Source organism: Budorcas taxicolor, chromosome 23, assembly GCF_023091745.1.
Source record: "Budorcas taxicolor isolate Tak-1 chromosome 23, Takin1.1, whole genome shotgun sequence".
NCBI classification, from domain to species: Eukaryota; Metazoa; Chordata; class Mammalia; order Artiodactyla; family Bovidae; genus Budorcas; species Budorcas taxicolor.
The window spans coordinates 30,819,915-30,835,156 of record NC_068932.1 but is presented as its reverse complement, the minus strand read 5'-3'; the positions used below and the strand labels follow the sequence as shown (position 1 = coordinate 30,835,156).

Below are 15,242 nucleotides of genomic sequence, written 5' to 3'. Positions count from 1 at the left end.
CAGAATGGAGAGCAGTGGAGTAAAGGAGCAACATTGAGATACATATGGAAAACAGCAAATACATCAGGAAAGGGGCTCTAAGGACCCCTTTTGAGAAACAATAACAGAGCAATCTCCATGAAGCCTATTCTAGGAACTGAAAAGGTAGCTTTTTCAGTTGACAGTGAGAAGGATTAAGGGTTCTTAGAAATAGAAACAGTTCACTGGTAAAAATGACTGACCAAAATGACCCACAAAGGTTGAAAATACAAGGGGAGACAACATTAGGCTAATAAGATCTATTCTTGGCATAAGACTAGACTGATAACATCACATTTAATAATTATTTACTCAGAAAAACATATCAATAAGCCATATATACTAAATATATTCCCTAGTCTTACCTTAAATGCCTATGTGAAAGCTTTACAATACTGAATCTTAAATTACAATAAAAGACTTCTGATTCCATACAAGTTAGAATAATAATTCCATACAAGGTAGAAAAATATTCTGGTTTTCACATTAATTGTAACTTAAAACCCTGACAAAACACATGAAGCAACTAGCAGGATATTCTGAAAGGTAGATGAAAGCAGACAGACTGGTTAGTAAAGGACAGGGAAGCCTGGAGGGCTGCAGTCCAAGGGGTTGCAAAGAGTTAGACATGACTTGGTGACTGAACAAGAAGAACTAAAGAACAAACGGAGATAAATACAATAAGTGAAATAAAAAATACACTAGAAGGAATCTACAGCTGAATAATTGAAGAAGAACAGACAAGGGACATGGAAGACAGAATGGTGGAAATCACTGCCATGGAAAAGAAAAAATAAGAATAAAAAGAAATGAAGACAGTCTGAGAGACCTCTGGACAACATTAAATGCACCAACATTCACATTATAGGGGTCCCAGAAGGAGAATAGAGAGAGAATGAACCTGAGGAAATATCTGAAGAGATAATAGCTGAAAACATCCCTTACATAGGAAAGGAAACAGTCACCCAAGTCCAGGAAGCTCAGAGAGTCTCAGGCAGAATAAACCCAAGGAAGAACATGCCAAGACACATAGTAATTAAAGGAAAAAAAAAAAAAAGCAACAAGGGAAAAATGATAAATAACATACAAGTGAATTCCCATATGGTTATCAGCTGATTTCTCAGCAAAACTCTGCAGGCCCAAGGGGAGTAGCATGACATATTTAAAGTGATGAAAAGGAAAAACCTACAACCAAGAATATGCTAGGAGTTCCCTGGTGGTCCAGTGGCTAAGACTCTGTAATCCCAGTGCAGGGACCCAGGTTCAATCCCTGGTCAAGGATCTAGACCCCACATGTCACCACTAAAGATCTTACTAAGACGTGATACAGCCAAACAAATTAAAAAAAAAGAATACTCTACCCATCAAGGCTCTCAGTCAGATGTGACAGAGACATCAAATGTTTTACATTTTACAGACAAGCAAAAGCTAACCAGCACCACCAGACCAGCTCTGCAACAAATGATAAAGGAACTTTTCTAGGTGGGAAACAGACCAGCAAACTTAAAACAACCTTGCACATATGTTAGACTGCTATATCAAAACCGCATGGGAACAACAAATCCCAAAAGTACAATCAACAGACAAAAAAGAAAAAGCAGTCCAAACACACTAAAAATGGTCATCAAACTGAAAGAGAAGAGAAAAGAGGAAGGGAAGAAAAAAGGCCTATTAAAAACAAACCCAAAAAAGTAAGAAAATGTTAATAAGAAAACCTTTTTTAAGAAAATGGTAATAATTTTTTTTAATAGACTTAATTAAGAACAGTATGGTAATAAGAATAGTATGGAGGTTCCTTAAAAAAACTAAAAATAGAGCTACCATAAGATCCTACAACCCCACTCTTGGGCATGCATTAGAATCCAAAAGGACACATCCACCCCTATTTCAGTACTGTTTACAACAGCCAAGACATGGAAGAAACCTGTGTTCAACGACAGAGGACTGGATAAAGAAGATGTGGTATATATAGTACAATGGAATATTACTCAGCCATTAAGAAGAATGAAATAATGCCACTTGCAGCAGCAAACATGGATGGATCCAGAAACTGAGTGAATTAAGTCAGAAGGAGAAAGTGAAATATGCCATCACTTCTATGCAGAATCTAAAAACATGATACAAATAAACTTATTTACAAAACAGAAACAGGCTCATGGAGAACTTATGGTTACCAGGGGAGAGTGGTAGAAAGAGACAGCTAGGGAGTTTAGGATTGACACATACATACAGTTATATTTAAAACAGATAACTAACAAGAATCTACTCTGCTCAATATTATGTAACAACCTAAACAGGAAAGAGTAGCTATATATATATATATATGTATAACTGAATCACTCTGCTGTACTCCTGAAACTAATACAACATTTTCAGCCACTATATTCCAATCAATATAAAATAAAAAGTTTAAAAAGACAGAAAACATATAAATTGCAGAATGATAAAGAATGGTTCCATCTGTATAATGTTTCAATACATACAAATTAGTACATATGGCTTGTGAACACATTTATCATACCATGGACAGTCCTGTCTTTTTTCTTTTTAAAAATATTTTTTACTTTGAACCAATATTATACCTCTTCTCATTGTTTTAATTTGTATTTCTTGACATTCATTTTCAAATGTTTATTGGGCCTTTGTATTTCTACTTGTGTAAATTCTTTAATTCTTTGCCAAAAAAACACATACATTTAGACACAAAAAGGATTGAGAAACATCAAATTCAGGATGGTGGTTTCTAAGCTGTGGTTCCAAGGTGGCTTCTAAGTTGCCGTTGTAAAGACAAGTAAGTAGAACGCTAACCCAATGTTTGACAAGTGGATTTCAGTAGAGTCCAAAGTTATGTTTTCATTTTAAAGCAAATGGGCAAATGAACTCTGAGTCCTCTTCTGGCTGTATAAAAGATTTAGAAAGCCATCTTCTTCTAGTTATTAAAAGAATATTTATTTAACAAACAATGAGAAATAATACCTATCAAACTGATTAAAAACTAAAAAAAGAACTGTGCTGGTGAGGACACAGAGACACTCAGACTCTCATAGACTGCTGATGGGCATACAATCCAGTAAAGACTTTGAAAATGTGGCTTCTTCATAATATGATTAATTTGGCATCTTTTGTTTGAATAAAAATATAAATGTATGTGAGAGTTACAAATCTGTGTAATAACACAGAAAAAAATTAAACGAATACACCCTCAAACTGTTCATTTAACTGCTTACCTCTCTCTCTGGAAAAAGATACTGGGTGATGAGAGAGAGACAAGAAAAGGAAATGCCAGGGAATGAGGTAAAGAAATTGAAGTTGAGATCAAATCATAAAGGGCCATGGATACTGAGCTTGAGTTTGGACTCTGCCACAAATTCTTCATCTAGGATCTTACACATATCACATGGAGAACACTGATGAAACAGATATGCACTTTGAGCCCGACTTCTCAGGAAAGGAACTTATGTATCTACATCTGTCTCAGTATAGCAAATCTGTTATCAAGTCTTCAGTTAAACCCTTTCCCAAAAAGCACATCTCCATTGCCTCTGCTTTTACCTGTCCAGTCCTAATGGTACAAGACTTGCTACCTCTGTTCAGATAGGTTGAGAAATTTATAAACTACTATCACATGATTATATTTGATTTCCAAAGTAACCATCTGTTAAGCAGGCACCCCAGGAGTGTTACTCTCATTAACAGATGAGTTAACTAAGGTTTATGGAAGTTAAATTATCTGCCCAACAGCATGGTGTGAGTCTGACAATAATAACACTAGAGGTAGCAGCAGATAATGTTTATTTAGTACTTACTACTTGTCAGGCACAGTGCTAAATGCTTTTAGCTCTTATCTCATGAAGTCCTTCCAACAATTCTGAGGCAGATTAACGTCCATTTATAGATAAGGAAACTAAGGCTCAAGAGTAATCAAACAACTTGTCAAAGATCACAGAGACCATACTTGACTAAGTCACAAGGCTAACACAGTTCCAACTCCAAAACCCATGTCATAACCACTATACTATTTCAGAATACACTAAAGGGTTATACATAACCATGTAAATAATCAGGATTGACACAGGAATCAAGGAAAATTTTTAACAGAGCAAGATTTAAAAAGGTAGGAATGCCTTCTATAGTCTGAAGAAATGCTAAATTAAAAAACCCAATACAGAAAATCTAAATATCTTTACAAAATTATTCTCCCTCCATATAGATCACACTAGTAGTTTATTAAGAAATCTGAGCAATTGAGAAATTTCTGAGCAAATGAGAAATTTCTTCCAATAATGTATTATACGCCTAAATGCATTAATTCATATAACTTTCAACAAGTTCAATTATTTTCTACTGAGTGGTATCTTCCTGAAAAGTATGATAAAAAGAATATATTTTATAAATTAATTTTAATTCAGTACCTTACAGTTTAACTCTACAACCAATTAGCTCCACTTTTCCATTAATAGAATATATGAATGTTTCAATAACTGACCACTAGAAAGTGATAACACAGCTCAACTTAGAAAAGAGCCTGACTCATACATCTGTGGCCCATGCGCTAATTATTAAAAACTAGTACTGACTAGTCCCTTCTAGTAATAGTGTCACAGGATCCAGCAATCCCACTCCTGGGCATGTATCAGGAGAAAACCGTAATTCAAAAAGATACACATACCCCGATGTTCACTGCAGCACTATTCACGCTGGTCAGGTCATGAAAACAATTTAAATGTCCATCAACATAGAAGATGTAATACATAGCACACAATGGAATACTACTCAGTCATAGAAAAGAATGAAAAATGCCATTTGCAGTGACATGGACAGAACTAGATAGTGAGTGAAGAAAATCAAAGACAAACAGCATATGATACTGTCTACATGTGGAACCTTAAAAAAAATGTACAAATGAAACTATTTAGAAAACAGAAATAGAGTCACAGATATAGAAAGCAAACTTATATTTACCAAGAGGGACGTGGGGGAGGGATAAATTGGGAGATTGGGAGTGACATCTACACACTACTATATATAAAATAGGTAACTAAAAAGAGTCTACTGCATAGCACAGGGACCTCTACTCAATACTCTGTAATGATGTATATGGGAACAGAATCTTAACAGTGACTATATGTGTACATATAATTGATTCACTTTGCTGTACAGGAGAAATTTATAGAGTATTTTAAAGCAACCATACTTCAATACAAAATTTAAAAAGAGTACATGCTTATTTTCTAACTATTATCTCCTGCCTAGGACAAAGAGAATTATTCCCATAAGTGAGGGGGGGAACTGGATGTTCAGAGAGTTGAGGAGTTCTAGCTATATTAAATTTGACTCGCCTTATAACCTAACTCAGTCTCTATCCTGTATTCTAATGTTAAATGTACATATCTGCTAGCTAATTTCTGATCTAAAGGAATTTGGTTAAAAGTACTATTGAAAAACATAGATTTTTTGCATGATACAGGATGCCCGTGGCTGGTGCACTGGGATGACCCAGAGGGATGGTATGGGGAGGGATGTGAGAGGGGGGTTCAGGATGGGGAACACGTTGTATACCTGTGGCGGATTCATGTTGATGTATGGCAAAACCAATACAATACTGTAAAGTGAAAAAAAAGAAAAACATAGATTTTAAAGGGGGAAACTATTGTACTTCAAGGATTCAAAGAGAATTCTTTGAGAATTTATACAAACTCACTGCTACCTAAAAACAAACAGGAGGAGGGACTCAGTGGCAAAAATAGTAGATCAATTGTAAAGAGTCTTCAAGGACAAAAACATACGACCAAGAATTAATACTGAGTTCTAACAATATAGTTCAGTATAAAAACAGGTAAATATTATTAAACATGTAAGAACTGAAGGATTATTGTTCCTATGAATTGCTCTTGAAGAAAACACTAGTTAATATAATTCAAACATCCAAAAGATAAACAGAAAAACTATGACCTCCTGGGCCTCAGTGCCACCCACCAATGGGCTAACACCAAGACCCTGAGACCCCACAATCAGAGACTCCAGGATCCAGCTCTACCTACCAGAAGGCTGGCACTAGCACCAGGACTCAGGCTTACCTACTGATGGACAGCACAAGCCCCAAGATCCTCTGGGCCTCAGCCCCACTCACCAGTGGGCCAACATCAGTTCCAGAACTATTGTGGCCCCACAGCCAGTCTGTAAAGATTCAGCCCACCCACTGGCAGGCCAGCACCACCACAGGACTCCTCTGTCCATGGAGCCAAATGTGCCAGCACCCAGCCTTACCTACCAGCTGCCAGTAGCCTCCACAAAAAGTGGAGCCTGGCAACCAACCAGGCCAGCCACATCTCAGAGTACCCACAGAAGGTAGCCCACCACAACACAAAGGCCAAAAGAACTCACACAGAGGACATTTTTGGAACTTAAATCTCTGGTGACTACAGAGGAGTGTGCTATGGGGACCTATAAGACATTTTCTATATAAGGCCACTATTCCAAGATCAGGAAATGTAACCAACCTATTGAATAAATAGACACAAAAGCAGGAACCTGGGATTCCCTGGTGGCTCAGTGGTAAAGAGTGTGCCTGCAATGCAGGAGATACAGGAGAAACAGGTTCGATCCCCCCAGTCAGGAAGATCCCCTGGAGAAGGAAATGGCAACTCACTCCAGTATTCCTGCTAGGACAACCCCATGGACAGAGGAGCCTGACAGGCTACAGTCCATGGGGTCACAAAGAGTCGAGGCAATTGAGCACAAAAACAGGCAAAATGAGGGGGAACATGTTAAAACCCCAGAAGAACTAAGTGAAGATAAGGAATCTACCCGATAGAGTACACGGTAATGAGATGCTCAAAGAACTTGGGAGAAGAAGGAATAAACACAGTGAGATTTAACAAAGAGTTAGAAAATATGAAGAGCAACCAAACAGAGATGAAGAATACCATAAATGAAATAAATACATTAGAAGGAAACAACAGCAGATTAGATGATGAAAAGGAAAAAAGGAGTGAGCTAAAAACAACAACGGAAATCACTACAGCTGAAAAGAAAAAAGAATAAAAAGAAATACTGACAGTCTAAGAAACCTCTAGGACAACATCAGCATACTAACATTCACATACAGAGATCCCAGAAATGTGTATGGGGTGGGGGTGGCGGGGGGATGGGAGGGACAAAGAGAACATATCTGAGGATAAAACAGTTGGCTACTTCCCTAACCTAGGGAAGGAAACAAGATACCCAGGTCCAGAAAGCATAGAATTCTAAACAGGATCACTCAAAAGAGGACCACATCAAAGATATCAAAGATACATGGTAATTAAAGTAGCAAAAGAGATAAAGGGAGAATATTAAAAGTAGCAAGGGGAAAGCAACAAGTTATACACATAAAACTACCAGCTGTTTTTCAGCAGAAACTCCACAGACCAGAAGAGAAAGAAAGGCATGATATATTTTAAAAAAGGAAAGAAAAAAATCTACAATCAAGAATACTCTCCTGAGCAAGGCTTTCATTCAGATTTGGAGGAAAGAGCAAAAGTTTTACAGATCAGCACAACCTAAGAGTTCAACACCACAACCAGTTTTGTAAGAAATGTTAAACAAAAGGCCACAACTAGAAATATGAAAATTACAAAAGGAAAAGTCTCATTGGTAAAGGAAATATATAACAGACTGATAAACCGTGTCAGTTCACTTCAGTTGCTCAGTTGTGTCCGACTCTTTGTGACCCCATGAATCGCAGCACACCAGGCTTCCCTGTCCATCACCAACACCAGGAGTTTACTCAAACTCATGTCCATCGAGTTGGTGATGCCATCCAGCCATCTCATCCTCTGTCGTCCCCTTCTCCTCCTGCCCCCAATCCCTCCCAGCATCAGAGTCTTTTCCAATGAGTCAACTCTTCGCATGAGGTGGCCAAAGTATTGGAGTTTCAGCTTTAGCCATCAGTCCTTCCAATGAACACCCAGGACTAATCTCCCTTAGCATGGACTGGTTGGATCTCCTTGAAGTCCAAGGGACTCTCAAGAGTCTTCTCCAACACCACAGTTTAAAAGCATCAATTCTTTGGCGCTCAGCTTTCTTCACAGTCCAACTCTCACATCCATACATGACCACTGGGAAAACCATAACCTTGACTAGATGGACTTTTGTTGGCAAAGTAATGTCTCTGCTTTTGAATATGCTATCTAGGATGGTCATAACTTTCCTTCCAAGGAGTAAGCATCTTTTAATCATGGCTTCAGTCACCATCTGCAGTGATTTTGGAGCCCCAAAAAATAAAGTCTGACACTCTTTCCACTGTTTCCCCATCTATTTGCCATGACGTGATGGGACTGGATGCCACGATCTTAGTTTCCTGAATGTTGAGCTTTACGCCGACTTTTTCACTCTCCTCTTTCACTTTCATCAAGAGGCTCTTTAGTTCGTCTTCACTTTCTGCCATAAGGGTGGTGTCATCTGCATATCTGAGGTTATTGGTATTTTTCCCGGCAATCTTGATTCCAGCTTGTGCTTCTTCCAGCCCAGTGTTTCTCATGATGTACTCTGCGTCTAAGTTAAATAAGCAGGGTGACAATATACAGCCTTGACGTACTCCTTTTCCTATTTGGAACCAGTCTGTTGTTCCATGTCCAGTTCTAACTGTTGCTTCCTGGCCTGCATATAGGTTTCTCAAGAGGCAGGCCAGGTGGTCTGGTATGCCCATCTCTTTCAGAATTTTCCACAGTTTAAAAGACAAAAGTAGTAAATATAATCTGCTACAGTTTGGCTGGGAAGTTCTGATTCATCCACCATAGTCCCCAGACATTGCTCCTTTGGATTTCTATTAATTTAGGCCTTTACAAATTCTCTTAATGGAAAAAACTTCAATTTCCTGGAAGACTGTAAAAGGCACCTGAATAGTTCTTTGCTCAAAAGGATAAAAAGTTTTGGGAAGATGGAATTATGAAGTTGCCTGAAAAAAGGCAGAAAGTAGGGGAACAAAATCATGAATATGTTGTTCTATAAAGTTCTTGGTGAAAATGAAAAATATATCATTTACTTAAAAACTAAAAAAACTTTTTAGCCAACCCAATATATAGAGAACATTCCATCCATGAGTAGCAGAATAAGCATTCTTTTCAAGCACATATGGAACATTCTCCAGGATAGACTATAAGCTAGGCCACAAAAAAAAGTCAGTAAATTTAGGAAGACTAAAATTATATCAAGCAACTTTTACAATCGCAAGGCTGTGAGAATAGAAATCAACAAGGGGAAAAAACTACACAAATACGTAGAGGCTGAACACACTAAACATCAGTGGATTACTGAAGAAATCAAGGCAAAATTTTTTAAAAAAGAAAAGAAACAGATAAATGAAAATACACTGAACCAACATCTATGGGACATAGCAAATGCACTAAGAGGGAAACAGTGATACAAGCGTATCTCAGGCTGCATTAAGAATCTCAAACAACCTAACCTTACACTTGAAGGAATTAGAAAAAGAAAAAGTAACAAAACCCATTGTCTGGTGGCTCAGAAATGGTAAAGAATCTGCCTGCAATGCAGGAGACCCAGGTTCAATCCCTGGGTCAGGAAGATCCCCTGGAGAAGGGAATGGCAACCCACTCCAGTATTCTTGCCTCAAGAATCCCATGGACAGGCAAGCCTGGCTGGCTACAGTCCATGGGATTCCAAAGAGTCAGACATAACTGAGCAATTAATACATATTTACTTACTTAATGTCAGCAGAAGCAAAGAAATCATAAAGATCAGAGCAAAAATACATGAAACAGAGACTGAAAAGCAAAAAAAAAAAAAAAAAGAAAGCTATGGAAAAGATCAATGAAACTAAAAGTGAGTTCTTTTAAGAGATAAACAAAGTTGCTAAACCTTTAAGCAGACTCATCAGAGAGGGCCCAAATAAATAAAATAAAAAATGGAAAAGACGTTATAACCAACACCACAAAAACAAATGATCACAAGAGATTACTATGAACAATCATATGGTAATAAAATGGACAACACAGGAAAAAAAGGACAAATTCCTAGAAATGTACAATCTCTCACAACTGAATCAAGGAGAAACAGAAAATATGAACAGACTAATTATCAGGAATGATATCAAATCAGTAATCAAAAAATCCTCAACCAACAAAAGTCCAGAATCAGACAGCTTCATAGATGAATATTACCAAATATTAGAGCTTCCTTGGTGGCTCAAATGGTAAAGAATCACCTGCACCGCAGGAGACCCAGGTTTAAGCCCTGGGTTGGGAAGATCTCCTGCAGAAGGGAATGGCTACCTACTCTAGTATTCTTGCCTGGAGAATTCCATGGACAGGGGAGCCTGGTGGGCTACAGTTCATGAGGTCACAAAGAGTCAGAGACGACTGAGTGACTAATACTTTCACTTTCACAACACTTTATGCTGCTTTATACCTTTAAGTACACCTCAATAGTTATAGCTTGATCTGTATCTTAATCTCTTTGGTATAAAAGATGAGGAAATAAGCATAAAGCTATAATAAACACAGATGAACAAAACACACACATTAAAGGAAAAAGTCTGATATTAGATCACAGAACAGAATAAAACTGTGCATACTAGATTCACCCTCATCCTGCCCAAATGTGAAAGGATGAAATTGAAATACATGCAGATTCTGTATGTTCAAAATGACACAGGGATTATATCGGCACAAGGATATTCACCATAGAACTATATGTAAACAATAATATATTCAAATAACCTAAATGCCCATCACCAAGGCCATGGTTATATAATTATTTTTTATTCAATGAAATACTTTGTAATTACTAAAAAGAATGGTCAACAACCATGTACTGGTAGAACACAATTGAGACAGTAAAGCTTTCTGGGTAATAGTTAGAACTCTGTAGACAGACTGCTGGAATTCAATTTCCAGTTCCCCAACTACCTAGCATTTTACTTAAAGTGTCTATGCCTCAGTTAATCTCTTTGTAAGAGGAGGATAAAATAATACTACATACCTCTCAAGATGTGGCATGAAGACTGTGATGAAGATTAGTAATAAGTACTAAAATGCTTATTACAACAGGCTCTAGAACATACAAAGCACTGCAAAAATATTATATTAATTATAACTAAGTGAGAAAAACCCAAGTGTAGAACAGCATACTGGGCTATTTATGGGAAAATATATATATAAATATATGCTTATATGTACAAAATACAGAGGTACACACAAAACTGATAGTGGTTTTGTAGGAAAGAAAACTAGGCAGAAGTCTCAGAGTAGGAGAAATATTTGCTGCATATGTCTGTATCTTTTGGACTCTGTATCATAAGCATATATTGACCAGACAGAAATCAGTACTTAAATTACCCTTAAAAATCTTAAGGAATCTAAGATAACTGAACACAGTGCCATTTTTTTATTAGTTCTTTGACCACTATGCCTAAGGTACATTTACTCAGATCTTAGGTTACAAACAGCAAACTCTCAGAGACAAATGTACTTCTTAAAAGTATCTATGAAAGCTCAGACATTTAATATGTTACTGTATAATATACAAAAGGAATTTATCTTTAGAGACATTACAAACACAAATGTCAAAAGGTGTTCAAAGAAATGTGCATATAAATACCAAACATTAGAAATAACTTACATGCACATCAACAGTGTCAATAAATTATGGTGCCACACGATAGAGTATCAGACATTTAAAATGATAAGCATACACACATAAATTTAGGTATAAAATTACAATTTTGCACATAAATGATAAACAGTAAATTATGGACTCTTCAAAGTTCCCTGGACTGCAAGATCAAACCAGTCAATCCTAAAGGAAATCAACCCTGAACATTCATTGGAAGGCCTGTTGTTGTAGCTCCAATACTTTGTCCACCTGATGCGAAGAGCCAACTGCAAAAGATCTGGATGCTGGGAAAGACTGAAGGCAAAAGGAGAAGGGGGCAGTGAAAACAAGATGGTTAGATAGCATCACTGACTCAAACAGACATGAATTTGAGCAAACTCTGGGAGACAGTGAAGGACACAAAGAGTCAGAAAGAGTCAGACACAACTTAGCAACTGAACAACACCAACAACAAACTATGGACTCTTTCTACACAAGAACACAGATATCCTTCATTCCTTTTCATTGTTATAATTTGTGGTATGACTACACCATAATTTACTTAATCATTTTCTTATCAACTGACATTTAGGTTATTTCTATTTGCCTTCTCGGGGGGTGGGTAGCACAAATAATGCTTCACTGAACATAAATCTTCATACACAGGAACCAGTATTTCCATAAGGCAGGGTCCTGAAAGCAGAACTGTTCAGTCAAAACTAAAGTGCATTTGAAATATGTATGCTAGTGTTAGCTGCTCAATCATGTCCAACTCTTTGCAACCCTCTGGACCGTAGCCCACCAGGCTCTTCTGTCCATAGATTTTTTTCAGCAAGAATACTAGAGTGGGTTGCTATTCCCTTCTCCAGGGGATCTCCCCAATCCAAGAACTGAACCCTGGTATCCTGCATTGCAGACAGATTCTTTACCGGCTGAGCCACCAGAGAAGCACTAAAATATGTATAAGTAGTTCTAAACCATCTTCTTCCAAAGAGAATGCATAAATCTACTACACTCTTTCAATCTTGACAATCATTATTCTTTCTCATTTTTATCAACCTGATGTATGAAAAATGACATTATCTAATCTGTATTTCTTTGATTAGTGACGGTGAAGAAATCTTTCCATTCTTCCACTGTTTGTGGTATTCAGGCAAAATACAGACTATAGCTACATTATGTATAATACTCATCATGGTTTTAATTTTTCTTAATTTGCCAATATTTAATCATTGGAGGAGAAGGAAATGGCAACCCACTCCAGTATTCTTGCCTGGAGAATCCCAGGGACGGAGAAGCCTGGTGGGCTGCCATCTATGGGTTCACACAGAGTCGGACACGACTGAAGTGACTTAGCAGCAGTAGCAATCACTGGAAGTTTCACATACAAATTCAGACTACTACTTCTCATTTAAAAAAAAATTTTAAATGCGGGTATCACTGGGTCAACATTTATTAATGATAAAAACCAACTAGTGGTGAACAGAAGTTGTGCCCACACAGTGCTCTCCAACTCAACAATCTCATATATAATCCCTACTGAGTTCACCCTTTATGTTACCTGCCTGATCTCTTGCAGGAATTTAAGTTTAGCATTCCACTACTATTGAGTTACTTGACTATATACTAGTTATGAGAATTCTTCCTATGAAGGATATATATGTGTGTGTGTGTGTGTGTGCACATATAGGTAATTATATATAAAGTATTTCTTGTCTCAATTTTTTAACTTAATGATATTGTTCATATACACATATATATATAAATCGTAAAGTCTTAATCAAATGATAGCAATGTTTATCCTTGGTTATAAGAATGGCTTTCACTTTTATTTATCTTTGTATCATTTTTTAAAATATATACAAGAAGAATTCCCTCCTTTTATAATCAGTGAGAGGGGAAAGAAACAGCTATGTTCATTTTGAAACAGAGGATGATAGTTCGGTTATGTTCACTTTTAAACTGACAAAGAAAACTCTAACATACAATACTAGAGGAGAGCGACATAATAATCAAACCCATTTAAATTAGTCCACAATAGTTCATGAGGAACCAAATATAGCCAATACTTCAGATCTGAACTGTAATGTACACTGCTCTTACAAGAGATATTCAAAAGTGCCTGGAGTGATCTGATTCATATTGAAGTTATAAAACCAAATTTCTGAATACTGGCAGTTCAGAAACCAGCTTTTTCTTCAATTATGAATATTTTATAAATATAAAAACTATAGTTTCATTCAGTCAACATTTAAAATATACTAAATGCCATGAACTGCATAAGGTGCCAAGTATGCAACCATATAATAAAGCATATTATCCTTACCTGTAAGCTAACAAACAAGTGTAAAGGCAAAAACAGTGTGGTAAGAACTGTTAAAGCACAAAGGCACTTACGAGCCTTGGAAAGGCTTCTTCTTAAACAGACAACACCTAAGAAGAGATCAACTGTAAGAGTGGGAGAGGGCCAGGAATCCTAAAGTCATACTGACTCCTCTCTCTCCTTCATCTTTCATATCCTAACAATCACTAAATCCTACTCGTTCTTCCCATAAAATTACTCCTGACTCTTCAACGTCTCTTCATTCTCAATGCCACTACCCTGAGCCAGGTCCACTGAACATTCTCCTGTAATAGCTTTGTAACTGGTCTCAAGCATCCACTCCCAACCTTATTCTTATTCTAATCACTACACTGTAATTAAAGTAATCTTTCAAATACTCAGGGATTTCCTGGTGGTTCAGATGGTAAAGAGTCTGCCTGCAATGTGGGAGACCCAGGTTCCATCCCTGGGTCAGGAAGATTTACTGGAGAAGGAAAGGCAACCCACTCCAGTATTTCTGCCTGGAAAATCCCATGGATGAAGGAACCCGGCAAGCTATAGTCCATGGGGTCGCAAAGAGGTGAACACGACTGAGCGACTTCACTTTCTTTCTTTTCAAATACTCAAATCTAATCGACCAACTGTCCAAATTAAAACACCTGGATGGGAAAGGGGGTGGTCCCACAAACATAGCCCTCAAGATAAAATCCAAAATTCTTAGCAATAATTCTCAAGCCTTTCATGATCTGGCCCCTGACTTCAGCCACAATTCCAACATTCCCCACCTTGTCCTCTGGTCACATACACTTCTTTCCAACCCCCCAAGTTCTGCTAGCTCTTGTCCCTAAGACTTTACAGGAGCTATTTCATTTGATCATAAACCAGCATAAAATGATCTTAGTTCGTTTTCAAGGCAAACCATTCATATTATAGTAATACAAATCTATGCCCCAACCACTATGCCAAAGATGAATTGGAACGGTTCTATGAAGACCTACAAGATCTTCTAGAACTAAAACCAAAAAAAAAAAAAGTGTCCTTTTCGTCTGGGGACTAGAATGCAAAAGTAGGAAGTCAAGAGATACCTGGAGTAACAGGCAAGTTTGGCTTTGGCATACAAAATGAAGCAGGGCAATGGCTAACAGAGTTTTGCCAAGATAACGCATTGGTCATAGCAAACATGCTCTTCCAACAACACAACAGACAACTCTACACACGGACATCACCAGATGGACAATACCAAAATCAGATGGATTATATTCTTTGCTGCTGAAGATGGAGAAGCTCCAAACAGTCAGCACAAAAA

General features: G+C 37.4%; 1 protein-coding gene across 2 annotated transcripts in view; it reads right to left on the bottom strand.

Annotated features, from left to right (window-relative positions):
- Positions 1 to 15,242, bottom strand: part of SHOC2 (SHOC2 leucine rich repeat scaffold protein) — an 82,533-nt gene that overhangs the window by 54,086 nt on the left and 13,205 nt on the right. The gene's annotated exons all lie outside the window — the stretch shown is intronic.